We start from the raw sequence: 8,180 nt of genomic DNA on the forward strand, positions 1-8,180 counted from the left end.
TGACATATCCATTACAACAAATGTTAAAAACACTTTGCTATGAAGTGTACTTAATTTTTAATTCAATTTTATTACATACGGTGTTCTCTGGAGATCTCTAGTAATTTAAAATATCTGGTAAGTTCTGTAACAGCCAGTCTTAACACCCACATGGACAGCCAAGGGTGCTTTCTTTTGCATTTAATGATGCACCTTCAGTTTAAATCAGAGCTCTGTGTAATTCTCAGAACAGTTAAATATATCTGACTTCCATCATTAGCATGGGAGTAAATTGAAGCTCAAAGTGATTGAGAGCAGCCCTGCAGAGAAGTACTTGGGTGTGGTGGCTGATAAAAAACCCACCATGAGCTGGCACTGTGCACTCACAGCCCAGAAAGACAAACTAATGCTGGGCTGCATCCAAAAGAGTGGGACCTGCAGGGCAGAGGAGGGGACTCTCCCCTTCTACTCTGCTCTTGTGAGTTCCCAACTGCAGTGCTGCATCCAGCTCTGGTGTCCCAAATACGAGAAGGACATGGAAATCTTGGAGCAATTCCAGAGGACTGGAGCACCTCTCCTGCAAAGACAGGCTGAGAAAGTTGGGGCTGTTCAGCCTGGAGAAGAAAAGATTGCAAGGAGACCTCATGGAATCCTTCCAGTGTCTGAAGGGGGCCTGCAGGGAAGCTGAGGAGGGACTCTTTATCAGGAACCGTAGTGATAGGACAAGGAGTAATGGGTACAAATTGAAGGAGGGAAAATTTAAGTGCGATGTCCAGCAGAAATTCCTCACTGTGAGAGTGGTGAGACACTGGAAGTGTGTGGCTGCTGACACAAGGTGGCCCAGCGAGGTTGTGGGTGCCCCAGTCTGGGCAGTGCTCAAAGCCAGGTTGGATAAAGCCTGGAGTGACTGATCTAGTGCGAGATGTTCCTGCCCATCACGGGGCTGACTGGGACTGGATGAACTTTATGGACCATCCCAGCCCTTAACATTCTATAATTGTGACATGCCAAGAATCCTGTAGTGAGCTAGTAGTAAATCGGTTAAAATGACTGAGAAATCCTCCCAGATACACAATGTATCTTCTGATTTTAGCTGCTTAACCTGTTACAATGTTACTCTGGCTATTAACATTCATCCAACAAAACTTCTTGTCTGTATATGACACGTTTAAACGTGTTATACTAAAGTATTCTAATTGTTCATTATGATTAAGTGGTTTTAATTTTAAAAGTATTTCTTTCCTGCAATTATTTCAACCATTTGCTCAGTGACCAAAAGTTCTTAGTATTTACCTGTGCAGGCTCGATTTTCCAGAAAGTACAGCTGGCCTCTGTGTAGCCATGTGATTCGTACTGTAGCATTGGTATGAGCAAAAAGGAAGTAAGAAAGGCCAAAGGAATGCATTTTCTTGTGCCATTCCTTGTAGCTGATTTAAGCCACTGCTTGAAAGAAGTTTATTCTCTCTCTGTATTAACGCTGCTGAGTGCATGTGGTGGTGTTTGCACGATGCAGCAAAGGTCACAGGATTGCTTCCTCTCGAGTTTCAGGCCTGTAAGCTCATCCAAAAAGGCTGAGAAACAGGTCAAAAAACGCTGTTGGGTAGCGGAGATGTTGGAAATGTTTTCAGAAGTGGCTAGCAAGCCATGCCTATGAGCGTGCTGTGCAGTGACCTCTGCCTCCGTGCTAAGAGCTCTGTGTGTCGGGGGAGGCTCTGCCAGCTCACCCAGTGGTGGTTCAGGATCAATGCTCGTCTCCTGTCGGGGGCTGGTCTGCAATTCTCTGCCATTTCAGCTGTTGGCAACAACCCATTTCTGTCTTGCCAGAGCTAAGAGTCCCATCAGCTATTCAGCTGAAGGATTTCATGCTGCTAGCTATTTACTTGCAGAGTGCTGAGACCTTTGGAGCTGACTGCGAGAATATCTCTCTCCTTTAATGCTCTGAAGAGTCTGACTGTCACACACTGCAAATTCAGAATATTCATGCACACTGAGAGACCACCTTGGCATGAATACAGCACAAGTTCACTCGCCCATGCAACAAAACAGAGTTAAAAATTTTGTCGCAATTTTGTATGTGAGAAAATGTAATGATGACAAAATGAAAATGTGTTTAAGTAATGCTGTAAAACTCATGCCAACTACATATGGATTAAAATCTATCAATAAAAATCTATATTTCAAATTATAAGGCCTTAAACTATTTAGTGTTTTCTATTTAAGTTCAGTATTTGTTTTCCTAAGGAACTGGATGACATTTTTCTTAACGAGTGTAAAATATCTGAAATATCTCTGCTTATCAGAGATTTAAAAAGTAATAGCCCTCTATACTAGAGTTCAAAAAATTACGTTTAAGAAACCTTCAGCTCACACACAACAAAGAAACAGATGGAAGCATTTTTAGGCATAATTTTGAGTGTATATTCCCTTGCATTTTTATATATATTAACGTTAAAAGTGATCAGTTTAACCTCTATCTGCTGAATATTTGTTAAGTAGTTCTAATCCATGTGGGAAATACAGAAATCAGTCTGACAACTGGGTTCTCCAATGGAAATGTCATCTTCAAACTGGTACAAAATCAGAATAGTTTAAAGAGTTGTATTATAGATAAAGGCACTGCACTTGTGGAAAAGAGGCCTAAGATTTTCTGTTCCAATAGGAGAGATCTCATCCCTTATTAGTCATCTTCAATCAAACTCAGTTAATTCCCCATTGTTTCCTCATCACAAAAACTGAAAATTACTAAGTACCTTTTCTTCAGAGTTGTGAATCTTGATCATTTGAAAATAAAAACAAGATACAATGTTCTGAAAACAAAATCTGCCTGATTTCAAAACATCCTAAGACTGTTTCTAAAGCAACTTAAAACGGATAAAAAGATAACACTTTAAACATTGTTAGAAAGGCCCACCATTACTCCCTGTGCACAGGAACCACTTACACCAAAAAAGTTTTTGCTCTTTTCAGGATCAAGGCTTTGCCTTCTCTGAGATTTTCAAATACTTTTGTGACATGACCACAGAGGGAAATATTCTTCCAGTTTCTTTTTCTGGGGTTGTTTTGTTGGTGTGTGCTGCAGGTTCAGTTTCATGGCTGAGTGGGATTAGTGAACACCAGCCTTCTGAGAGGGGCTTTAGGAGCATCCCTCAAACTGAGAGGCAGATGGGAAAACAGTTTTTGGCAGCACTGGCTTTCTAATTACTGCAAGAAGAACCTAGCATCGTGTTTCTGCCCCAAGCAGCTGTACTTTAATTTGAAATGGAAAAAATCCAATCAAATCTGGTTTTCTTTCTCTCTTGACTTAATCCTGTCTTGTTTTATTTTTTAATGTGATCATGTTATTTATTTGGTTTAATATTTTAAACTAAGTTTCCCTGGGTTTTTTTTCAAGGAATGACTGCCAAGAATTTCCCTGTGATGGGATTACTTAGAGATTAGCCACTGCCAAGAACTTTCCTTTAGTATGATAGGATTATTTAGGGAACAAACTGTTGTCATGTTCTGTCATCAAGAACTGAGATTCCAGGGGCAGGCCAAACTGTTCAAGCTGTAAAGTTATAAGTGTTCCAGGGAAGGCTCAAAGCAAGGGCAACACACAAGAAACTGATATTTCTGGGTAGTCAGTAAGTAAAAGTATCTACTGTCTAGGCAGGAAGCATCAAACTCTCCAATTTATCATTTCAGATCCAAATTAATGTACATATAAAAAGAACCAGAAGGCTTAGGTCTGTGGCAAGTAGACAAGCTGATGATTCCCCAGTTACAGCACCAGAGTTCCCATGATCATAATCTGATTTCTTTGAGACTTGTGTTGCAGTTACACTCAGAGCATCCCCATGCAGCCCAAAACATCATTTACAAATAAAAATGGCTCTTATCATTTTCATATTAACCATGTGTGTTCCTAGCTCCTTGTCCTAGTTCTGACCAGGACAGTCTTCATTTTTGCAGTATCCAGGAGGGGGCATGGCCAGGACATGGAGGTTACTCTGTGCTACCTCCTGTCATTGCCAGTGCTGGGCTTCCCATGACAAACAAATAATACAAATAAATTTGTGCTTTTAGGAAAGAACTGTGAGAGTTTCATTTAGATACAGCAGCAGTTGCAGCTGTTATTTGTAAAAGGCCAATTAGAACAACATGTTAAGCACCAATTTTCTTAGTATATTACATTGTAGAAGTAGAATTTTTTTGTATAGACTCAATTTCTTTACCACTTGTTATACCCACATCGATTCAAAAAAGGCCAGATTTTAAGCTTCCATCACCTGTGTAAACAAGCCCAGCAGACTTATGATGTAAATGGTCACATTAACCTGAAGTTAAAACTCATTTTCTCTTAGAAGTTAAGAGTTTTAGAATTTTCTCTTAGAATTAACTTCATGAGTTCTCAATTATTTCACAATATGTTATTAGTTCTTAAGGAGGCATATGCCCTCACAAAATCTATTTTCTACTAGAAAAGTTGGCTGTAAAACAAAAAGAATGTGATGAATAGATTTTTTGTGTGCCCTACAAAGAGGCATACCGTTTAACTTTAAGTTAGATAAAATTTATGCATGTTTTCTATTGCCTTTTCTATTTCAAAGAGCCATGGAACTACAGCCTTTTTAAGACAGTAGAGAAAGCAGACAGAAGACTCCTGCTGGCCATTCTGCCTTCCATTCTACTTTCCTAGCCCCTTCACCACACTGATTTTTATTAAAATAAAGTATTTCATCAAGAGAAGTTTATATACAATGTTTTTTGATTTAGAAGGGCAGTGAGAAGATGTGCTTAAGATATTAATATATCTAGGGCTTGAATAGCTTTGTTACTGCAATACCCAGGTAGTTCTGAAGCAAAGGTTCACCTATCCTGAGCTACATCTTAAATAGACCCATACAAACAGTGATTGCAAGATAGCAAGTATTTCACATATTCATTCTCTAGCAAGCAGTTTATATTAACTGAACAAAAAGCATTTTTAGGGTTTATATCTTAAAATAGAAGTTGTGGATTTTTTAAATTTTAGACTAGAGACAGAGACTTTATTTAAACTTATCATTAGTTTTGGACCACTGTTATCATTCACTATTATTGTCCTGCTTTACAAAATGGAAAGTGACTTAAATAAAGACAAAATCAGGATACAATTAACATCTACAACAAAGCTGAAATTTGAAGTCCTGAGATACAGGCTCAAGCACAGACTAAAACCAGACTGAAACATAGGCTAAAGACAGACTTAATGTGTCCAAACCAATCTCATGCCAAGTCACAGCTGATGGGCTAAATTCAATTCAGTACAAATAATAGGAGTTCCTAATTTTCACCCCATTCCTAAATGCCTGTGTTCTTCTCTATATCAGCTAAATTGCTAATGGGAATGGCTAATAAGTAGATTAATATATTTTTCACCCAAGAAATGTGTTTACTAATAGAGAGTATTATAAAAATCATAGAAAAACATTTTAAGTAACTGAAACTTAAGACCATTCATATTCTCTCATAAACAGGATTTTGCTGTGTAAGAACCCACTGGGCATTAGATTTTTTCAATATTAATTCTATTTCACAAATCATGTGGTTGATGTCAATAACATTGCCTCTGTTGTTATAACTAAAAGCAATGTATTTGCAAAGCACATCCTGACAAGATAGTAAAAAAATATTACCATTATTTATTATACCATAACACCCCTCCAGCTAGTAGAAATTAGGACTAAAACTGCTTTATGCTTTCTTTTAAATCTTTGCTTGATGAACTTTCAAACAGTGTCAAAATACACCCCAAGGCAGTGATTTGCCTGTGTGAGGCAGCCATTTTTCTGTTTCCTGCTCAAACTTGGTATTTTGCTTTCTTTGAAAGTTCTCAGCAGAAGTGAATGGGAGCAGGTGTGGGCTCATCTTATTAGTTCTCTAAATACTTGGGATGTGTGACGACTATTTAGTTTCATAGAGAGTGAAATAAATTTAAGTATTTTTAAAAGTAAACAATCTGTTTTAGCTCTGGCTTTTATGGTCTTTTTATAATGTAAATATAAATATTTACAGACTCAGATTTTAAGAATCTGAAGTGATGGAATAGTATTTTTCAGAGAGCATACACAACATACTGTTCCATTCTCATGCCACTGACCACTCATCACCAGTGAGGAAAAGGAAAAAGTATGTTCATATATATATCTGTTAACATCTGCTATACCTCCTTTATATGGGAGAACAAAAAATAGACTTTTATCAGTTGTGCCCAACCCATTATGAGATCACTCCATGACTCCATGAATGTTGGATGCAGCACATAGTGCACCTAAGGTGTTACAGGTGTATAACAGGTGAAAAGCACATTTACAGAGACACCATCATCTCATGACTCTGACTAAGAGAGGAATCTTAGCCCTCCTAGAAAACTAAGATTAACCAGCATTATAGAGGATCAGGTGCAACATGCCCTTAGGAACATACAACATAATAAATGGCAGCCTCTGAGGTACCTGAAACTCATACTTGACAAGCACTGATTTACACAGAGCTGTGAACTGCACAGATTTCCAGCTGGCAATTACTGACTGTTATGTCTCCCTCTGTGCCAGAGATATCTGTCACAAAGCCCAATAAGACAGTAGGAAGACTAAGGAAAATAATGGTGTTGAATCCACAAATGATACTATGACTAGCTCTACTAAAAATCTCAAAATGGAGAAATGGTCCAAGCCAAGTATTATCAACACTACAGTAATTCTGAATTTGCACCACTGTAATCATTGTTTAAACTCAATGGGAAGAGTCCCTGACATCTAAACCAGTATGATTTTGTGACTGTGAATTGAACGTGCTTCAAGAAAGTCACCAAGCCAAAATGCAATTGGAGCTGTCACACAGCAAGATATGTAACATATATATGAAATGTTACAATGAATTCCAAAATTGCAAATCAGCTAAAAACTTAAAAAAACAAAAACCAGCCAAACAAAAAAGGTAAACCTGAATACTGGTCCAAATCATTAATCATATCCACGTCACTGGAAAGACATTTTCTGATAAGAAATGTTTTCTTGCAGGCACTGAGCAAACTATCATAGCCACAATGCAACAAAAGATCCCAGATGTGGAAAGAATTAGCTCAAACCAGGTCTTAAGCTTCACCTGTAGGAAGTATCAATTAAATCAATCATCCTTGCTCTGATCCCCATCGAGTGGCACACAGGCATATGCACACTCCAAGAGATCTGTGACAATTCTGGCACACACAGAAGGCATTCTCAGTAGGCAAACACCCATGCAGAAGAGTATGGCATCTTCAGCTGGGACAAGTCTCAAAGGATGTTGAAATTCAACAGTTGGAAAGAGACCGAGGGAAAAGAAATATTTCTAGAATTTGGATATTTCTCTTTTGTCATTTTTGTTTCCAGTGTTATCAACCAGAAGACAACTCATTGCTTTTCTGTAGTTACAATTTTTCATTAATTAAATCCTTCATTATAAGTGGTCACAAATAAATCAGAGAGAACGTAGCATTTGTAAGTATCAATGAATCTGTCCTTTCATGTCCTTTCATTCTCTTCCAGGAACAATGAACATTGACAGGAAGAGATGTGCAATAAGGAATTTACATTTTTTTAGGCATGTGTTTAGGCAAAAGGAAAAGTTATGAGGAACAAGGGAAATTTCCTAACCCAAAATAAAAATATGACATAAGATGCCTTCCATGAGGGATACTTGAAAAGGCATAAAAAAAATTTAATTCAGCAATCATTTCACAATGATTTTAAGGTTTTCATTGGCTTCTTAAGAGACCATATTAAGTCTTAGATGGCCAAAGGTACTGAAATGGAGTCTTCCCTTAAACTCTCTTACATATTTAATCTACTTCAGAAGTTACATGTATTATTAAAAGTTCAGAGCCTGGGAAGAAAAATACATTTCTTTTACTTTAGGCCTTTTTCCATCTTTCATTACCCTACTCCTTTTTCATTTCATATAAGATATTAATTCCTGATTAAATGCTTTGGGATCTATTTCTTGATTCAAATCTCTGCTTTGTAATGTTACTCTAGTTAGGAAACATTCGTGGTAAGGAAAGAGCAGCTGAGAGTAACTTTAGATTGAATATAAGCCAATGATATAAAATAAATTACACTCAAGTCTAACTAACTAAGTGTCTAGAAAATATAACAAGAACTTGAATGTTGTCACCTTGTAGAAGAAGGAAATATGTA

Source organism: Sturnus vulgaris, chromosome 6, assembly GCF_052056855.1.
Source record: "Sturnus vulgaris isolate bStuVul1 chromosome 6, bStuVul1.hap1, whole genome shotgun sequence".
Lineage (NCBI taxonomy): Eukaryota > Metazoa > Chordata > Aves > Passeriformes > Sturnidae > Sturnus > Sturnus vulgaris.